Consider the following 21,495-nt stretch of genomic DNA (forward strand, 5'->3'; position numbering starts at 1 on the left):
CTTGGGTGTGTAAAAAAAAAAAAAAACCATGGTGTATTTCCCAGCTTTTCTATAAGCCTCCTAAAGACTTACAACTCAAAGCCAAAAGAATAAATAAAATCAAATGCCTCTGGCTCTGGGGTTGATCATTTATCACTTCAGTCTGTATGTTTGCTTATAAACCTAATTTCAAGTTTTATTAGTATTGCATTAATATATTAATGTATAATATAAATTAATTATGACTTACAAGGGTTTTACTTTATATTCCAAAACTGGAAGGGAATTGTATTAATGACAATCATTTACTGATTGCTTCCTAAGAACCAGAAATTTTGCTAGGTCCTTTATGTACATGATCTCATTTACTCCTCACAAAATCTCTGTGAATAGATACAATCTCCTCTATTTTCCAAACAACCCACGAAATAAGTCACTTGCTCAACAAATAACAAACGCTACAGAGGGTATGGAGAAAAGGGAACCCTCTTTCACTGTTGGTGGGAATATAAATTGGTACAACCACTATGAAAAACAGTATGGAGGTTCCTCAGAAAACTAAATATAGAACTACTATATGATCCAGCAATCCCACTCCTGAGCATATATCCAGACAACACTTTCATTCAAAAAGATACATTCACTCCGAAGCACTATTCACAATAGCCAAGACATAGAAACACCTGAAATGGCTATTGACAGGTGAATGGATTAAGAAGATGTGGCACATATACACAATGGAATACTACTCAGCCATAAAAAAGGACAGAAAATACCATTTGCAACACATGGATGCAATGAGTCTCATGCTAAGTGAAGTAAGTCAGAGAGAGAAAGACAAAAGGCATATGGTATCACTTATATGTGGAATCTAAAATATGGCAAACGACCCTATCTACAAAACAGAAACAGATCATGGACATGGAGAGCAGACTTGTGGTTGCCAGTGGGAGGAGTAGAGAGGAAGAGAGATGAACTGGGAGTTTGGGATTGGTAAATGCAAATGATTACATTTAGAATGGATAAGCAATAGGGTACTACTGTACAGAATAGGGAACCACGTCCAAAGTTTTTGAGTGGAACATGGTGGAAGATAATATGAGAAAAAAAATGCACACATATGTGTGACTGGGTCATTATGCTTTACAACAGAAATTGACACAACACTGTAAGTCTACTATACTCTAATTTTAAAAAAAAGTCACTTGCCCAAGGTCACAGATGCTTCACCAATGGAGGAGCTAAGTGCTGGCATCAAGAATGTGTGAACCCCAAAGTCCATGCTTTTTTTTTTTTTCGTACTCTATTAAAACTAGAATTTCCTAATGGTATGACACAGACATCAAAGAACATAATGACACAAAAATAGTTGAAAATATTGAGAATATTTCTCAATTTTACATCTTCACAGAATTTGAAAGAATCTATAGGTATATGTTGTTTGTCTCTGTGTCCCATACAGCACATACAACAATGCACAGCACTGTTCTAGAAAATGCTCAAGTTGTTACTGAATAATTAACATTTGTGAATGTGCAGAAAAGAACCCCTCCTTGTCCACAGGGTCCAATGGACTTCTTATGGAGATTTGAATATGAACTAGCCATGGACCCTGAACGCGTCACTTCCTCATTCGTATCAAAAGGCATAATAATGTCTATTGTGTTTTTCTCAGAAACCATTGTAAGGACCCAGTGAGATATATGCAAAGCACTTTCTAAACTGTATAACCCTCTAGGAACATAAGCACTAAAACCAGCAGCCACACAGTAGCCACTCACCCAGCATAATATCCAGTAGTGCTAATACTCATTTCATCTAGTTTTGTTTCCTTTCTTTTTACAGTTACACCTATAGCACATGGAAGTTCCAGGGCTAGGGGTCAAATCAGAGCTGCAGCTGCCGGCCTACACCACAACCACACCACAGCAATACCAGATCTGAGCCGCATCTGCAACCTACACCACAGTTGGCAGCAACGCCAGATCCTTAACCCACTGAGTGAGGCCAGAGATGGAACTTGCATCCTCATGGACACTATGTTGGGTTCTTAACTGGCTGACAGGAACTCCCATTGCATCTGTGATTTATGGTTGGTACAAAAATCAAAGAAAAAACTCTGGATTGGTAAACTTACAATTTACTTACAAGGGCATGCTGAATGATGAAATAAAAATTTTTCAAGCCTAAATGGAATGTACTACTACCTCCCAGAACGTGTGAACAGATAAAAAGTTGTCAAATCTTGCTGCCATCTTCCTATCATATTTATAATCTAGATCAATGGCTGCTAATTCAATAAACCTGACTCAAAGCCTAGAAACTTTCATTTTTGAAAACTTGTTTCAGGTAATTCTAGTCCCAGTTGCTTTCAGAACCACTTCAGTAAGCCTCTCCTCCATATAATTATTGTCCATAATCAAATCTAAGATACCACAGATTATAAGACACATCCAGACTGCAGAGATATTCAAGTGGGGAGAACATGGTTATCTCAGAATTAGTGAAATATACTTAAGTTGAAGACTAGCGTCTTTATTTTAGGACAAACCAGAACACTAGAGGGCGCCCAACTTAGTAGCACTGGGGCTATACTTATGTAATCTGAACAGCCCCATAGTTTTAAACAATCAGAAATAACCCTTATTTTGTTGTATTGCTACAATCAGATTTCCTTGCTATTTTTGCAGAAACACACTACAATACACTGACTGCATTGATATTAACTGTTGTCAAAATAAATAATCCTTTATAATATCAGGACCAGTTGGTTGGTCTTTGAATTTTTGATACTCAAATTGTTCTCAGCCCAGGCCTGTATTATGTAACCTTGAGTTATTTCAAACAGTCACTTCAATGATTGTTGTTTCATATCTGTGAGGAGATGGGACTGGGGTAGATTTATTTCTAAATCTTCTAGATGAAAAATTCTATTTCTGGAGTTCCTGCTGTCACACAGTGGGTTAAAGATCTGACATTGTCTCTGCAGCGGCAAGAGTTCCAACCCAAACCCGGTACAGTGGGTTAAGGATCTGGTGTTGCCACAGCTGTGATGCAGGTTGCAGCTGTGGCTTGGATTCCACCCCTAGCCTGCGAACTTCCATATGCAATGGGTGCTGCTGTAAAAAGAAAATTCTATTTCTATGTCATTGTTCTTTAATTCATGCCTCCAAGCAATCAATTCCTTAAGGGTGAAGACTTTACATAACTTGCTCCAAAATGTACAGACACACACACACACTTCTTTTCACACTATCTGTTGTGCTCCCAGGGATCCTCCCCTCTCAGGACATGGAGGTGCATGTTCCTTCCTTTCCTTCCCACCCAGAATTTTCCAGAACTCTTGCTCACAGCGCAGTAAGACAACAAATGCAAACATCTGGTGCCAGATCCTGATTTCTACTCTTCTAGCTCTTTCTACCATTTTGTAATTTCCTGTAGTACACCTCTTCTTTACTTATAATTCTGATTGGAAAAACCAGAGTGGTATCTGTTCTTTTTTTTTTTTTTCCCACTGTACAGCAAGGGGATCAAGTTATCCTTACATGCATAAATTTTTTTTCCCCACCCTTTGTTCTGTTGCAACATGAGTATCTAGACATAGTTCTCAATGCTACTCAGCAGGATCTCCTTGTAAATCTATTCTAAGTTGTATCTGATAACCCCAAGCTCCCGATGGTATCTGTTCTTTGCACTGACACCTAACTAATGTAACATTCAATTGTGTAGTGGAGTTTTACTTGGAACCATCACAGTGCCAGGGCACCATTACAACACCAGCCATTTAGTCCCAAAGGATTGTGTAATTTGGGGGGTTTTTTGTTTTTTGTTTTATTTTGTCTTGTTTAAGGCCACACCCATGGCATATGGAAGTTCCCAGGCTAGGGGTCGAATCGGAGCTACAGTTGCCACAGTCTACACCACAGCCACAGCAACACCAGATCCGAGCCACATCTGTGACCTACACTGCAATTCATGGCAACGCCAGACCCTTAACCCACTGAGTGGGGCCAGGGATCAAACCAGAGTCTTCAAGGATACTAGTCGAGTTCATTACCACTGAGCCACAATGGGAACTCCGAATGTGTAATGTTAAAACTACAAATTATTCATGACATAAGTATATATGTTAATATTAAATGTGTCAGTACTACATAGTATCAATAAACTGGTGTCTAATTATAACATAGAATACATATATATCTAGTTCAAATGTGCACATGCACATGCAGAATCCTTATTAAATATAGGAATTTCACGAGGTGTGATAAGAATGTCATTTTCACATTTTAGGGGTCATAACTATAGCAACTGTACAAAAGTTCACATAACCTGTTATATTTTCAAAGACTGGTTTAGTTTGTCTTTAAAGGTGTGGGGGGACAGTTTGATAAAGTTTATTAGTTACTAATCATGCCCTAGGGAAGTGTTTTATTCCACTGGAGAAAACACTTGTTTATATTACCTTATTTTCTTATTATCAAAGTACTTTGTTTCTTCTGTAAAAAGCCTACTCATTTCACGTTTGTGGTTGATATTTTAGCACTTCATCTATTCAGCCAAGAATCATAAATAAAATAATTAATATGTTCAATATAAAGTGTAAACTGATTTTTTAAAGCTGAGAAATCAAACTAATAAATGAATTCAGTGAAGATGCAGGAAACAAAATCAGTTGTATCTATACACACCAACAACAAACTATCTGAAAGAGAAATTGAGAAAGAAATTTCAGGAGTTCCCGTCCCAACGTGGCTCAGTGGAAACGAAACTGACTAGTAATCATAAGACACAGGTTCGATCTTTGGTCTGACTCAGTGGGTTAAAGATTCTGCGTTGCCATGAGCTGTGGTGTAGGCTGAAGACTTGGCTTGGATCTGATATTGCTGTGGCTGTGGTATAAGCTGGTGGCTACATCTCCGATTCGATCCCTAGCCTGGGAACTTCCATATGCTGTGGGTGCAACCCTAAAAAGACAAAAAAAAAAAAAATTAAAAAAGAAAGAAATTTCATTTATAATTGCATCAAAAAAATACTTAGGAATAAATTCAACCCAAGAGGTAAAAGACCTGTACAATAAGGCCCTATACAAAACAACCTGTACAAATCTATGAGACACTAATGAAAGAAACTGAAGAAGGTGTAAATAAATGGTAAGATATTACATGTTCTTGGGTTGGGAGAATTAGTATTATTTAATCTACATACTATCCAAAGCAATCTACAGATTCAGTACAATCCCTATCAAGTTTCCAATGGCATTTTTCACAAAAATGTTTTTTTTTTTTTTTTTTTTTTTTTTTGTCTTTTTGCTATTTCTTGGGCCACTCCCGCAGCATATGGAGGTTCCCAGGCTAGGGGTCTAATCGGAGCTGTAGCCACCGGCCTACGCCAGAGCCACAGCAACGCAGGATCCGAGCCGCGTCTGCAACCTACACCACAGCTCATGGCAACGCCGGATCGTTAACCCACTGAGCAAGGGCAGGGACCAAACCCACAACCTCATGGTTCCTAGTCGGATTCGTTAACCACTGCGCCACGACGGGAACTCCACAAAAATGTTTTTAAAATTCCTAAAAATTTTAGGGAACTACAAAGACTCTGAATAGCCAATACAATCTTGAGAAACAAGAACAAAACTAGATGTAGCATGCTTCCCAATTTCAAACTATATTACAAAGCAATATTAATCAAAACAGTATGATACCAGAATAAACACAGACACATAAACCAATGGAACAGGACAGAGCCCAGAAATAAACCCAGGCATATATATGATCAATTAATTTTTTTAAGGGCCACACTCACGACACATGGAGGTTCCCAGGGGTCGAATTGGACCTGTACCTGCCAGCCTACACGACAGCCACAGCAACGCAAGATCTGAGCCACATCCGCAACCTACACCACAGCTCACAGCAACACCGTATCCTTAATCCACTGAGCAAGGCCAGGGATCAAACCTGCAACCTCATGGTTGCTAATCAGATTCGTTTCCGCTGAGCCACGATGGGAATTCTGTATGATCAATTAATTCCTAACAAAAGCACCAAAAAACACACATGGAGAAAGGATAGTCTCTTCAATAAACAGTATTGGGACACTGGATAGCCACTTGCAAAAGAATGAAACTGGACTTCTATCTCCCGCCATTCAGATAAATTAGTTCAAAATAAACTAAAGAGTTCTTAAATGTAAAACCTGAAAACATAAAACTCCTAGAAGAGAACATAGGGGAAAACTCCTCTACGTGAGTCTTGACAGCAATTTTTTTTGATATGATACAAAATCATAAGCAAAAAAACAAATTTAAAAGCAAAACCAAACAAGTGGAACTACATCAAACTAAAAGGAAAGGAAACGATCAAAATGAAAGTACAACTTATAGAATGAGAGGAAATATCTGCAAACCATGTACGTGATATGGGGGGTAATACCTAAAGTATACCAAAACCTCACACAACTCAACAGCAAAAAACAAATTATTCAATTTTAAAATGGCAGAGACTCTGAATAGACATACATACACAAAGTAACTCTTTAAGGTTATGAATGTGTTACTTTACTTGATTGAGGTAATCATTCCACAATGTGTATGTACATTAAATCATCAAATTGTGCACTTTAAAAATGCACGATTTTATTGGTCAATTATACCTCAATAAAGCTGGAAAAAAATAAAAATAAATTTTCACAGACTTCAATGTAACATTGCACCTGACTTGACAGGAAGAGGCCTGTATCCCAGGTCATTCATTTATTCAAAACACTTTTTTTTTTTTTTTGACTTTTTAGGGCCACACCCACGGCCTACACCACAGCCACAGCAACGCCAGATTCGAGCCTAGTCTGCAACCTACACCACAGCTCCCCGCTCACCCTCTGAGGGATCAAACCTGTATCCTCATGGATACTAGTCAGATGCTTTTCCACTGTGCCACAACAGGAACTCCCACACATTCTATTTTAAATAGTTCCTTTTATTTTCTGTAAATTTTACCTCAATAAAAAGAGGACAGCATCATTCCAGCAAGCAGCATACAGTTTAGCAGCCAAATAATCGTCTTACATTCTTCCCCTTTTCCCAGCAGGGTATGGAGAAAAAACTCATCTGAGCCTCTGCCATCTCCATTGCTTCTTCCTTCCTTCTATTCTGCTATGTTCTGGTATAATTTTTAACTGCTCAGTTTATGTGGAAAATCCTTAAACGGTCTCTCAGGCCAGCAGTTGCTGAACCAGCGTGGTTTCTGGACTCAAGAGAATTCTTTTTTTTTTTTTCAAAGGAAATTTTTTTTTTTGTAGAATCCCAATATATCAATCAAGTGAAAGCAGCTGCTCTGGTTGAAGACAGCAAAGGGTGGAGGATGTCCAAACACCTCCCTGGGGTTCCTCCTCAGCTCACAACCACAGGCTGCACAGAAAGCTGCAAACGGACACTTTGAGGAGCAGGAGAAAGACGTTCATGGGCCATTTCTAGATAACTCCAACTAAAACGTTATCACAGGAGATAGGGCCTGTGATCCGGATAATGACTTCCTTCCTCCATGTCACACACATGAGAGGGATGGAAGGGTTTAAAGATACAAGTTGTTTCATCGCCACCAGTGTCTCTCCGGTGAAAACTGCTTTAGGCAATTTGTGACAACTTTTATGGACTAGTTAACAATGGAATGTGGGTTAATATTTAGTCATAAAAATTGACAGGTTCCTGGAGTTCCCATCATGGCGCAGTGGTTAACAAATCTGACTAGGAACCACGAGGTTGCGGGTTCGATCCCTGGCCTTGCTCAGAGGGTTAAGGATCCAGTGTTGCCATGAGCTGTGATATAGGTTGCAGACGTGGCGAAAAGACCAAAAAAGAAAGAAAAAATTGACCGGTTCTTAGAAAACTATGAAACAAAGATGATGCGTCTATAAACCACTTGCTCATTTTTATTGTTTTTACTGCCACCGTTAATAAAGGTTTCAAATGATAGTTCCTCACTTTTAATTGGTGTTTTAATTCAGCTTTGTCAGCCAATGTGACACATTTTGGAAAGGAATGCTGATAGCTGAGGTTTTTTTTTGGGGGGGGGTGTCTTTTTGTCTCTTTAGGGCCACACCCGAGGCATATGGAGGTTCCCAAGCTAGGGGTCCAAGCTGAGCTGTAGCAGGCGGGCTACACCACAGCCACAGCAATGTGGGATCCGAGCGGAATCTGCGATCTACACCACAGCTCACAGCAACGCCGGATCCTTAACGCACTGAGCCAGGCCAGGGATAGAACTGGCATCCTCATGGATACTAGTCGGGTTCATTAACAGCTGAGCCACAGGGGAACTCCATAGTTTTTTAAAGATATGCTCACATCATATGTTCATAGTTTCTGAACATGTGGAGCTTTCACATATTAATCAGGGCACTTTGGACATAAACTCCAAATGTCATATCTTTATCTTCTATGAAGGAAGTACAAAAGTTAATCAATTTCCCATTTCTGGGCAGAGAGTAATATATATTGAGTAACTCCAGACATTATAAATTGATTTAAAAACACATGTAAGAAATAATGAGTTTATCTGGGAAGAAAAGATAAATACGAACAGGTGCATAATAATGTAAGCAACTAAAAAATAAAAATTCAGTCAAATCTCAAGTAGCTGATATAATAAAAAGCAGTCAGGAGGAAAGCTACACACAGCTGGTTAAAATGCAGTACAAAAGAGATTTACTTATTTAAAATTACATTCTATATTTAAGAATCCATTTACTGATATCATCTAAAAATATAAAGCTTTTTGTCCAGTAGCCCTGGGAGCTACTTGCTCTCCTGTAATAAAGACTTGGCTTCCTTGTAAAAAAAATAAAATAAAAATATAAAGCTTTTAGAAGTAAAATAGTTTAAAGCATTGATTTGCTTAACAAGAAATGGCCAAATGTCAAAATATTTGTATCAGTTTCTGGGCTAAATACTCCTTTTAATTTATATTACACATATGTAATATAAACCTTACACATTAAATATAAATTGATTATACTTCTATTTAATATATATTCATATTTATTACAAACATTTTACATGTTAGAAACATAAATTATAATATAAATAACATTTTATATAAGTATTAACATATTTTAATATTTTGCATAACATGCAAATACACTAACAGACTTCATATATATATATGTATGTTACAAAGAGGAAACAAGTTGGGCAAAGACAGTCCCAGTTACATGTTTATAAGCAGTAGGAAAAATTATCTACTGATAAAATTATCTACTTGATTACAGTGCATATGTGCACATAATAATGGTTACTATTTGATAGAGCACCTTTTATTTGCAGACCCTCTAGGAGGCACTCTGCCTCTATAGGTAGGCTCTATCAGCTCCATTATAGAGACGAGAAAACTGAGGCTCAAACAACTTAAATGATTCACTCAAGGCCACATCACTAGTGGCACAGCAAAGTTCTAAAAATACGTTAAAGGAATGACATATAGTTCAGTTTTGCATAACCAAATAAAACAAGACATACTATACTGTCAGGGGGACTAGAAGTGTATGCAATAAGAATTTGGCTGCCTTCAGAACCCTTCCCAAGTGATAGGAGTATCCTTGTTATGCACAGTGGACCCCTGAGACTATACCTGATAATTTATGCTTGTACCGTAAAGCTCTTAGACAGTTTATGCTACAAGAAGATGCACCAGAAGGACCAACCATGTAATTAGCAGGTAGGGCTTTGTGAGGTCAGCCTGAGAGGGGAAGGGGCTGCAGACTGGCTTCAATTACAGGCCCAGTGATTCAATCACTATGTAATGAAGACTCAAGGAAAACTAGATGCTGAGGTTTGGGTGCGCTTTCCTAGTTAGCAATACTCTTTTGTGTATTGTCACATACTGATGTTCCAGGAGGTTAACTCAGAGTTCTGAACACACAGAAGAAGGTAAAGTTACCAATTTTATCCTTCCCATTTGTAATTTCCTAGAGAAAAAAAATCACGGAACATGTGTATCTGTTAACAAATAAATACCAAAGGTGTTACTGCTATTACACTAAACGGAGTACATCTCAAGAGGAAAGAAGGCAATTTGGTGCAAGAAATGAATGACAACTGTGACTATTCTTTTTTGTTTGTTTGTTTGTTTTTTTGGGCCATACCAGGGCCAGGGATCAAATCCAAGCCACCACAGCTGTGACCTACACCACAGCTTATGGCAATGTTGGATCCTTAACCTACTGCACCAGGCCAGGGTTCGAAGCTGTGCAGCCACAGAGACAACACCTGATCCTTAACCCACTGCACCACAGCAAGAACTCCAACTGTGGCTATTCTGATGTAAAGCAGAGGTTCAATAAATCCAGGTTTAAGGAACCCATAAAACAACAATCATAAAAATATTGGCATGAGTAAATTGCAGTTTTCTCTACAAAAAAAAAAAAAAGAAACAAAATTTCAGGAAAATTATTTTCAAATGCATTAAAAATCTTATCGGCTTGCACAAGTTTTATTCTTCGTATCTCCAATGTACCTGGCATAAATTAGCCACAGTAAATGACTTTTGATTAATTAAATCTGATATTATATTGCTTTGTGAACAGTATAAATGAGATTTTTAGGTAGAATATTTTTTTGCTTCCACCAAGAATCCTTAAGTATTGAGATGCATACTTGGAGTAAGCTGGTTAACAAAATTTTCTTGACTATTCAAATCTTGATTCCCTAAGGATCTCTAACAAGCAATACATTTCATATACTACAGCCTATATTTTCAACACAATAATTCGTTAAGTTCCCTGTGGCACAGCAGGTTAAGGAGCCAGCACTGCCACAGCTATGAAGCGGGCTGTGGCACGAGTTCAATCCCTGGCCCAGGAACTTCCACATGCTGCAATCGAGTTCAAAAAAACTAATAATAATAATTAAAGTACACATTAAAACTCAAATTTGGATTTTTCGGAGTTCTGTCGTGACTCAGTGGAAAAGAATCTGACAGTATCCATGGGGATGCAGATTCAATCCCTGACCTCACTCAGTGAGTTAAGGATCTGGCGTTGCCGTGAGCTGTTGTGTAGGTTGCAGACATGGCTTGGTTCTGGCATTGCTGTGGCTGTGGTGTAGGCCAGTTCCTACAGCTCCAATTCAACCCCTAGTCTGGGAACCTCCATATGCTGCAGGTGTGGCCCTAAAAAAAAAGAAAAAGGAAGGAAGGAAGGAAGAAAGAGAGAAAGAAAGAAATTAATTTGGAATTTTTTTTCACCAATTCATATCCCCCTTACTGCCAAATAAATGATGTTCCACTGAGACTGACCTAAACCGTTATTCAATTTTCTTAAAACGATATTAATTATAAGTATAGTAATGTATAATCTTCCACTGGGGAGAAAAAAACACTTTCTTTTTTGTCGGCGGGGGGGTCCAGAGCACAGGGTGGGGAGTTGCTGCACTTTCAGCATGTGGAAGTTCCCAGGCCAGGGATCGAACTCACACCACAGCAACAATCCAAGCGGATAGGGATGGAGTGGGCACAGGTAGTTTTAGAAGTCCCAATAAAGGTCCGCAGATAATGAGGGAAATTTAGGGGACACTGGGAGATCACCATAAATAAATAAATTGCTCCAGAAAACCATCAGCACAAGGCAGGCTTGCTTCATTTAGTGGAGCCTTGAGAAGTGCCTCAGGTCGCTGGGAGGAGGCCTGCATTCAGATTCAGACCAAAGGCAGGAGTTTGAAGACTGCCCTTCTGCTGATTTGAATTCACACCTTACTGGACACCAAGGAGGAGCTACTACTCCCAGAAAGGAAGAGGCAGGCTTTTCCAGCTCCCACTCCCCTTGGAGGACAAAACTGTAGCCCACCACATCCTGAGGCTGAGCTTCCTTGTCTGCCCGCTTGCATCTCTTACAAGCATCCTATCCTAATAAATCCATTACCTATCACTTTGTCTCTCGATGAATTCCTTCTGCGCTGAGACATGACGAACCTGAACTTCAGTGAGTCCAGACACAGGGTGAGTGATTCTAATTCAAAACCATAGGTGTAAGTCCCAATCTGCGCCTAGGCTGGGTCTGAGTTCCGGCACATGGATTCAAATCCCAATCTGTGTTCTGGCTAGGTTCAGGCCGTTAGTGCTGTCAGTTTCAAAGCCACTGCCATGACAACCCAGGAACCTTAACCCACTGGGACACGGGGGAACTCCAACATTTTCTATTTTAAAAGATATTATTTAATAATGTTAAACAAGAAAAAAAATCATGTGTGGATTCTGGTATGGAGAACTGCCAGCAATAAATAGTGCAAAAACAAAACCAAAAGGAATATTCTGTGAAACACAACTGTTTCTAACAGTGCACTGTAAAATAAATTTCAATTGTAATTTTTTTAAAAAGTAGATAATCTATTATTCCAAACCGTAGCATAAACTCTGTACTCATATTATTTAATAGGGGTCTTTCCAGTTTTTTTTTAATATAAGACTTCTAAACTACATAAAAATATTGTTCATGTGGATTTAAAGCTGCATGCAAAAACTGCTTCCAACTTTTGACTCAAAGATTTCAAGTAAAGGATACTATCAGTTCCAAAATTAAACAGATTTTATCTTACTATATTTGTTCAGCATCTACAGAAAAACATAAAGAAGCTGCTAATAGGCAGCTTCAAATTGGCAGTCAGCTTTTCAACAGAATTTACGGGATGGAATCTGGCATGTTAGGACAACGCCGACTCCAGATACAGGCAAGCAAGACCTGACAAGAGCCTGCAGTGTCCCAGTCCTTTTTCCCAGGGTTTACAATGATTTGATCTAAAAGATAGATTATGCTCTCGAAAAATGATGTACTTTACTTAATTACATTGAATACGTACTTAAATGTAATTTTTTTTGCAGTTGTCAGATTCCTCTCCCAAACTACCACTTCCAATTTGAAAATGAAATACTCTCTAGGAAAAAAGCAAAAAACCTCAGTGTTTTTCCTAATTAAATATATGCTACTTTTTTCAATCTACTTCTGATTGTTTTCAGGAAAAACGAATTGGAGAAAAATCCAAACTTACGTTTTCACTGCCTAATTGAGAGAAGTTAGAGAAAGCGAAGGCTGTTTTATGTAACGAACCAAAAAGGACAAAGCAGCTGGTCTTCTCTCCCTCTCATCCTGTCTTTCGAACTACGTGGTTCACTGAACACTGAAGAAGCTTTTCTTTTTTTTTTGAAATGGGAGTTGCAACGTTTACTTCAGGATTTCTCTTGGTTTGTTTGTTGTTGTTGTGTTTTTTTTTTCCCATTGCTTTGTTTGCTTTTGTTTGCTTGTTTTTCTTTTTCTTTTTTGCCACACAGGCGTATGGGGAAGTTCCCAGGCCAGGGATCAAACCTACACCACACATTAGCAACCAGAGTCACAGCGGTGAGAACACAGGAGCCTCAACCAGCCAAGCCATCAGAGAACTCCCTGAGGACGCTTTCTTGATCCATCTCCCCATAAATGAGTGGATGAATGAACCCTTGCTCCCACTGCCTCTGTAAAACCTGGATGTTCGCGTGCCCACAGCCCCACAGCCTGCAGGTCGTGAGCAGCCCCACCTTCCATACACAAAAGCTGATCGGGCCCCCTGCTGAATCGTCTGCGTCTGCGTTTGTCCCCAGTTCTGTTTGTGGTCATGACACAGCCATTGTAATCATCTTCAGGTAATTAAATAGAATGTAAACTGATAAAATAGGAGTTCCAAATGAAACACGAAGGGGCTTAGAGAACTGAAGCATGTTACTAAGACACTAAGACACTGTTGTCAAATCAAATATAGAGGAAACAGCCATACAGGAAAATGAGGAGAATTGTAAAACTTTAGGATGACTTAGCACTCAGACCAATGCACGAGCGTTGTTCACATTCTGAAACTCCATTTTAAAGGGCTCTTTAAAGTGTGACTTGAAAAAATAGGAGGCTCCACTCCCATTAACACCCCCATCTGCAAAACCCGACCTGGACCTGCCTCAAAAGATTAGTAAAGAGTTGGTTTTACTTTTATTTGACAAGTTTATATATATATATATATATATATATATATGTATGTATGTATGTATTTTTACATACATATATGTATTTTTACATATATATGTATTTTATACAGACATATATATGTTTGTTTTTTTCATGCAGAAATGTACTACATCTTAATATGGATGATTACAAGATAATTATATATAATTATATATATATAACACCTTGATTTAGACAAATTAATTAACTGATTATTAATTAATATAACGAGACAGACCTTAGGTGTTAATGAGAGTTTCTCGACCTTGACAGTATTGATATTTTGGACCAGGTACCTCTTTGCTTGTCAGAGGAGGTCCTGTTCACTGTAGAGTAAGTGCCTGTAGCACTCACAGCCCCAGGATGACAATCAAAATTGTCACCAGACATTGCCAAATGCCCCCCGGGGAGATAAAATTCACTCCCTTCCCCGGTTGCGAATCCCTAGGTTTAATGGTCTAACTAGGAGAATACAGTAAACCTCTCTCACGACTTCTCAAAGTCTAAATCAGAGTTCAATCAGACAATGATGCAGAAATGAAAACTAGAATCCTTGACCTACAAGGATAGGAGAATTTACAAATCTTTTGTTTGACACAAGCAATATTATCCAAGTTGTCTGATCATAAGAAATACCAAGGATTCTTATAAATATGAATTTCAAGATGTTTTCTCTAGAAATAGTTGATTTCAGGTGAACCCTAGAAATCTAAATTGTCTAATGAGCACCTTAGGTGATTTTTATAAACATGCAAGTCAAAGAACAGTACTCTAAGCGGGCTATATTTAATTTATGCATCTTCGGGAGAAAATGTTTTGTCTATATTGCATGACAAAGTCCTCAAAATTTCCACATGCATAAAAAAAGCCTTTCTTTTTTTATCTCATGCTTAAAAATGAAATGAAATAAAATATCCACTAAAGCTGAAACACTGGGCATCGGAGCTGTCTAATATTTTTGACAAAGACAAGCCAAACAAGTGGCCATGAGTTCCCGTGGGGGCCTAGGAGTCAGATGCCATCTCTGGATTGTGCAACCTTGCCTTTCAAACCTTTCAAACCTTTCAAACCCAGGGTGGTAGAAGGAGAAAGCCCTACATAACTTTTAACTGGGATCCTGGTTCCCATAAACCTTTCAGCCCTTCTTTTACCTCAGCAATCTCTCTTTTTTTGTCTCTTTGCCATTTCATGGGCTGCTCCTGCAGCACATGGAGGTTCCCAGGCTAGGGGGTCGAATCGGAGCTGTAACCACCAGGCTACACCAGAGCCACAGCAACGTGGGATCCGAGCCGCGTCTGCGACATACACCACAGCTCACAGCAACGCCAGATCCTTAACCCACCCAGCAAGGCCAGGGATCAAACCCGAAACCTCATGGTTCCTAGTCGGATTTGTTAACCACTGCGCCACAACAGGAACTCCAACAATTTCCCTACTTACCTCCCATCACAGCCCTATCTCTTGTCACCATCTGCCCCTCCGGCAACTCCCTACTTTCCACAAGTCCTGCTCCCGCTCCCAACCAGCTCACTCATACTGGACACCTGCTCCACCAGCAGGCCCTCAGGCTGGTCGTGCTCAGTGATGGGCTCCAGTTCCAACAGGAAGTAGATCTTTTTTTTTTTTTTTTTTAAACCAGCCTGGGGCAAGCACTGCCTTAGCTTCAAGGTCATCTTCCTTTCACTAGTTCTTGGTGTTCAGGTCTCAACTGCTTTTTTTTTTTTTTTTTTTTCAGCGTACAGCAAGTTTTACTGATGCCCTCAGAGGGAGCGGGCCACCCTGGGTAGGGACTGGCCTCAAAATTCTCCAGACACTGACCAGATAACCTGTTCATTCCCACACACTTTCATCTGATCTCTTATTGCCTGATTACCTTGCCTTTATTTCTCCAGCTGGGTTTCTGATAGATTGTCTGGCTTTGCTTTGTATGGTTCCCTCATAAAGGTTTGTTTTTGTTTGTTTCTAGGGCCACTCCCGCGGCATATGGAGGTTCCCAGGCTAGGGGTCCAATCGGAGCTGTAGCCACCAGCCTACACCAGAGCCACAGCAACTCGTGATCCAAGCCACGTCTGCAACCTCCACCACAGCTCTTGGCAACGCTGGATCCTTAACCCACTGAGCAAGGGCAGGGATCGAACCCGCAACCTCTTGGTTCCTAGTCAGATTCATTAACCACTGAGCCACTACGGGAACTCCCAAAGGTATATTTTTATGCCTGGCCACCAAGAGGTACTCATAACAACTAGAATAATGATAATAACAATGGATCGCTATCATGTGAAAGCTTCCTCTGTTACAGGCCTTAGGCTAAATGCTTTACACGAATTACCTCGCTTCCTTTTTAGAATGCTCTGAGATAGGTACAACTATTAGTCCTACTTAAAAGGACAGGGGAAGAGCCTCAGATGAAGTAAATTGCTGGTTCTCCCATTTTCATGTGGTCTCTGTGCTATGACACTGATTTTTTTTTTCTATATGCTTTCTCTGTGTTCTTTTTCTTAAAACAGTGAGAATACCATTCGTTGTCTTTAATTATTTAACATTTTTCCTATGTGTCTTTTCTCTTCCGACTGCAATATAAACCTCTAAGGCCCAGGTCTGTGGTCACACTTCTTACACACCTGGACTCACAGCACAGTCCTACTCTGAGAGGAAACACTCAAAAACGACGACAAAAAGATACATTTTGTTGAAATCATTTCAAAAGAGCATATAATGCATGCCAAATATATATGAGTCATCGTACCAGATGCTGGAGATAAAAAAAAATGGCACTGTCTCCACCTTCAATGGGTGTACAAACCAGTAGTCGAGCAAGACTTACAAGTGAACACGAAGACTCTGAGACACGTTCTGTCATAAAGGAGTAAGGGAGCCGCAGAGGGAGAAGCAAACTTCACCTGGAGGCTGGGGACTGACATTGAAGATTTTACAGAAGAAATGACTTGTGCAGCATCTGTAATGATCAGGAGACCACCCTATGAGGATGGTGGACATTCCCACCAAAAAGACGAGTGTATGAACATAAAAATGTGAAAGGCCACATGGGCCTGAGGACTAGTGAGAAGTTTCCATTAGCTGGAAGGTAGAGCTGGAGTACAGGGTAGGGGCAAGGGGAAGGGGAAGAACTGAAGCCACATTAAGGAGTCTGGGCAATCTCAGAGTAACCCGGTTAGGCATAAAAAAGAAGAGAAACATGGAGTTCCCGTCATGGCTCTGGTTAATGAACCTGACTAGTATCCATAACCATGCGGGTTTGATCCCTGGCCTTGCTCAGTGGGTTAAGGATCTGGAGTTGCCGTGAGCTGTGGTGTAGGTCGCAGACACAGCTTGGATCCTGCAGCTATAACTCCAATTCGACCCCTAGCCTGGGAACCTCCATTTGCCGCAGGTGCAGCCCTAAAGAGACAAAACACAAAAAAGAATAAAAAAAGAAAAAAAAAAAAAAGAAGAAGAAGAGAAACAAGGGCTAAAGTAAATGGTTGAACCAAATTTATCCCATGGATGACTACAGAGCCTTACAGACTGGCCACTAGCATTATGCAAGATTAAGCTGCATCCATTCACGTGTTTCCATGAGTCGTCAGCATGATTTTTTATTTTTATTTTATTTTGCTTTTTAGGGCCACAGGTTCAGCATACAGATGTTCCCAGGCTAGGGGCTGAATTGCAGCTACAGCTGCCAGCCTACACCACAGCCACAGCAATGTAGGATCCGAGCCATGTCTGCGAACCTACACCACAGCTCTGGGCAACACTGGATCCTTAACCCAGTGAGCAAGGCCAGGGATCGAACCCGCATCCTCAGTGGATCCTAGTCAGGCTCATTACCTCTAAGCCACAATAGGAACTCCAGTCAGCATGATTTTTGACCATTATCTTCAATACCATCATGACTCCTTAAGCCACTAGCTTACAAAAGAGCGCATCTAAAATTCTGCCGTATGTCTGAGCACCAGTGAGTGTCTGTACCACAAAAGTAAAAGCAGCAAAGCAACCAGGAGCTCATCATCAATTTCCACTACTTTTTTTTAACCTTTTTTATATCACTTAGAATCTATAATACATATGGCCTAAAAGAAATGCAAGTGATAATTTAAAAGAAAAAAGGTTTAAAGACTAGACTATCTATGCTGATTTGTTGTTTCTCACCACATTCCAGAAAGGACCCCCAGTGAAGGACCATCTGTGGATTTTAATAACCATATGCTCTTGAGCTCCCATTCCCATATATAATGAAACTATAAATTTCTTTAATACTACAGTTTCCAAAAAGTACTAGGTGATAAAAAAGCTGTAGCTCTACCAAGATGTTCTTTCACAGTGGCAGGATTACACTTCTGGGCAACTTGAAAATCACCAGGAAGCCATTTAAAGCAATTTTTAACTTGATTAAACTCATAAATGCCACATTCTTTGTAGAAATTTTAAAATGACAGAAAAACCACTGTCACCAAAATTTCCTAATCACCAAATTCTTCACTGCTATATCTAGATAGAAGTATCGACTTTAAAAAGTCTTAGACAGGCATTCCCATTGTGGCTCAGCAGGTTAAGAAGCCAACTAGTATCCACGAGGATGCAGGTTCAAGGCCTGGCCTCGCTCAGTGGTTAAGGATCCAGTATTGCCGCAAGCTGTGGTATAGGTCACAGATGTGGCTCAGATCTGGCACCGCTGTGGTTGTGATGCAGGCCTGCAACTGCAGCTACAACTCAACCCCTAGCCCAGGAACTTCCATATGCCACAGGTTCAGCCCCAAAAAGAAAAAGAAAGTCTCAAATTAAGAGTCTCATTTTATTAAAGAATAAAAGTGCATAAAAACCTTAAGTCTTAATTTTCTGCCATTTTTCTCCAAAGTCTAGAACCAGGCACCAGGCTCTGAAATTTCTGCATTTCCAGAGACCAACCGCGAAGCTTACATGAGTGGAAGCTCATGTGAGTGGATACGGAGGCCCAACAAATGCGTATTCTCTGAAGAGCTTTCCCACCTATTAACACAAGCTTATGTTACTATCTCAGTTTTTTACCTGCTTCTGCAGAAAACACTTAAACCTCTTATTCCCAGTGGCTAACTAATTTTACACTTGGTTAGCTGTCAATCAGTACTTGCTAATGGCCATGGTGGAGCTGATAGCAATGGTGTGATAAGGAAATTAAAACACACTGCTAACAAGATTTTCATGGCTTCCACTGCCTAACATGTAACCAAAAATCACCCTACACTCACACCGTTATTGGTTTTGTTTTTCTCCAATGGCTATAAAAGCCATTGAATTTTAGCATTAATTATACCATATCAGTTAGGGATAGCAAATTGAACCAGAGAGCAAACACAACTGTGTCTGATGATGATCTAAAGCGTAACAGGATGCCTAATACAACTACCAAAGTGTATGTCACCTCAGAAATAAATAAGCAAAGAGAAGAGTGTTATATTTACATCTTGCTTTCTTCCTGGGGAAGTTAAAGCAGAAACCTCTCTCTTAGGAGGTAAAATGCTGCTTCTTTCCAGGACTAAACGTTCTCCTTCCACCACTCATAAACCCATGAGGACAAATGCTGGGAAAAAAAAAAAAAAAACAAAAAAAGATACAGCAAAACTGAGCTGAATGTCCCCTAAAATGCCTGGAGCATCATTTCCAAAGCTGAGAGAATCATTAGCACCTTGGGCAAATTGCCCGGCTGCCAAGGCAGCCCCAAAGGACCATAAATAAAGGCTTAATTATATTAATTAGGGCAAATGCTTCCTGGAGAGCATCTTTTGATTTGGAGGCCCAGTCTCAGCCCTGGAGCCAGCATGTTCCTCAGCTCCCCCCTCATCCCAGACATCTCACTTCCCCGCTACCTATAACGCAGCTCCTAATTATGCTTCAGTGTGTCCTTGATCCATTTCTTCTCCAAGCCCCCTTCTTACTATCCAACAACAAACATCATCTATTGCTACCTTCTAGCTTCAGCAGAGCATGAGTGATAATGTCCATACAACGACTATAGACCATAACCTATGACTGGAGGCTGATCTGCCACCTCACTTCTCATGGAACGGCCCAGCTACTGATATGCAAAGTGATAGACACTGTTCCTGCTGTTCAAGTAACAGATGTTCTTACATCTGTCAGTCATACACCTAAACATTTGGCAACTGTTAATATACTCACAATACTGCCAACATGCTGGCAGTAAGACAGTGTTTTGACTCTCACCATAGAAAGAAAACATATTACGACAATTTGACCAGAGAGAGAATCAAGAAAACTGAGGTGTCCTAAAGACCGCTGAGGCATTTTAACAAGATTATTCTGTGGCCACTTTTATGGTTCATGCTGTTTTCTGTGCCTAAGTTAAAAATTGGCTCCTGGAGGAGTTCCCATCGTGGCGCAGTGGTTAACGAATCCAACTAGGAACCATGAGGTTGTGGGTTCGGTCCCTGCCCTTGCTCAGTGGATTATCGATCCTGGCGTTGCTGTGAGCTGTGGTGTAGGTTGCAGATGTGGCTCAGATCCCGAGTTGCTGTGGCTGTAGCTCCGACTGGACCCCTAGCCTGGGAACCTCCATATGCCTCGGGAGCGGCCCTAGAAAAAGGCAAAAAGACAAAAAAAAGAAAAAAAAATTGGCTCCTGGAGTTGCAATCAAAAACCTCTGTACATGTTTTGCTTTGTTTTGTTTAAGATCCCAAATACAACTGTTGTCATGATCTTTGCCTTTCTCTGTATAACTTATTTCACTTAGTATAATAACCTCTAGGTCCATCTAAGTTGAAGCAAATGGCATCATTTCGGTTTTCTAATTGCTGAGAATAAAAAAATGACACAAATGAACTTATTTACAAAACAGAAACAGACTCACAGACATAGAAAACAAGCTTATGGTTACCAAAGGGGAAAGAGGAGCAAAAGAGATAAATTAGTAGCTTGGGGTTAACAGATACACTCTACAATACATAAAACAGATTAAACAAGATCCTACTGTATAGCACAGAGAACAGTATCAATACCTTGTAATAACCTTATAATGGAAAAAAATCTGAAGAATATATATTTTGAATCACTTTGCTATACATCAGTAATCAACATAACACTGTAAATCAACTATAATTCAATTTTTTTAAAACCAACCCTGTACAGGAAGGGGCTTTGCATCCCCTAATTCAGGGCGTCCTCAAATCCAGGCTGCATATAAACACCACGCTGGCTATATCCCACCTCCCAGTTTTGTTTTTTTGTTTTGGTTTTTTGTCTTTTTAGGATCGCACCCACGGCCTATGGAAGTTCCCAGGCTAGGGGTTGAATCAGAGCTGAAGCCGCCAGCCACAGCCACAGCCACATAGGATCTGAGCCACATCTGCGACCTACACCACAGCTCATGACAACGCCGGACCCTTAACCCACCGAGCAAGGCCAGGGATTGAACCTGCATCCCCATGGATGCTAGTCGGGTTCACTAACTGCTGAGCCAGGACGGGAACTCCCAGTTTCTACTTTTTAAACGTATTTCCA

The 21,495-nt window shown here is 40.0% G+C and overlaps 1 protein-coding gene and 1 long non-coding RNA gene across 13 annotated transcripts in view; one reads left to right on the top strand and one right to left on the bottom strand.

Annotated features, from left to right (window-relative positions):
- Positions 1-21,495, bottom strand: part of TBC1D4 (TBC1 domain family member 4) — a 216,702-nt gene that overhangs the window by 174,992 nt on the left and 20,215 nt on the right. For 3 of the 12 annotated variants that reach the window (XR_014819619.1, XM_084981933.1, XM_084981932.1), the window contains exon 1: positions 6,980-7,144. The exons of the other annotated variants lie outside the window; for them this stretch is intronic. The gene's annotated coding sequence lies outside the window, so the exon portion shown is untranslated. Of the gene's footprint in view, positions 1-6,979; positions 7,145-21,495 lie in introns of those variants that run through there. 12 annotated transcript variants of the gene reach the window in all.
- Positions 6,750-13,290, top strand: LOC146398635 (uncharacterized). Its single transcript, XR_014819643.1, has 2 exons — positions 6,750-8,158; positions 8,202-13,290. It is a non-coding gene; the product is annotated as an uncharacterized LOC146398635 (long non-coding RNA).

This window comes from Sus scrofa, chromosome 11 (genome assembly GCF_054392235.1).
Source record: "Sus scrofa isolate SSC_HxYL_T2T_F1_AM1 chromosome 11, Sscrofa_HxYL_maternal_Yorkshire_Landrace_v2.0, whole genome shotgun sequence".
NCBI lineage: Eukaryota > Metazoa > Chordata > Mammalia > Artiodactyla > Suidae > Sus > Sus scrofa.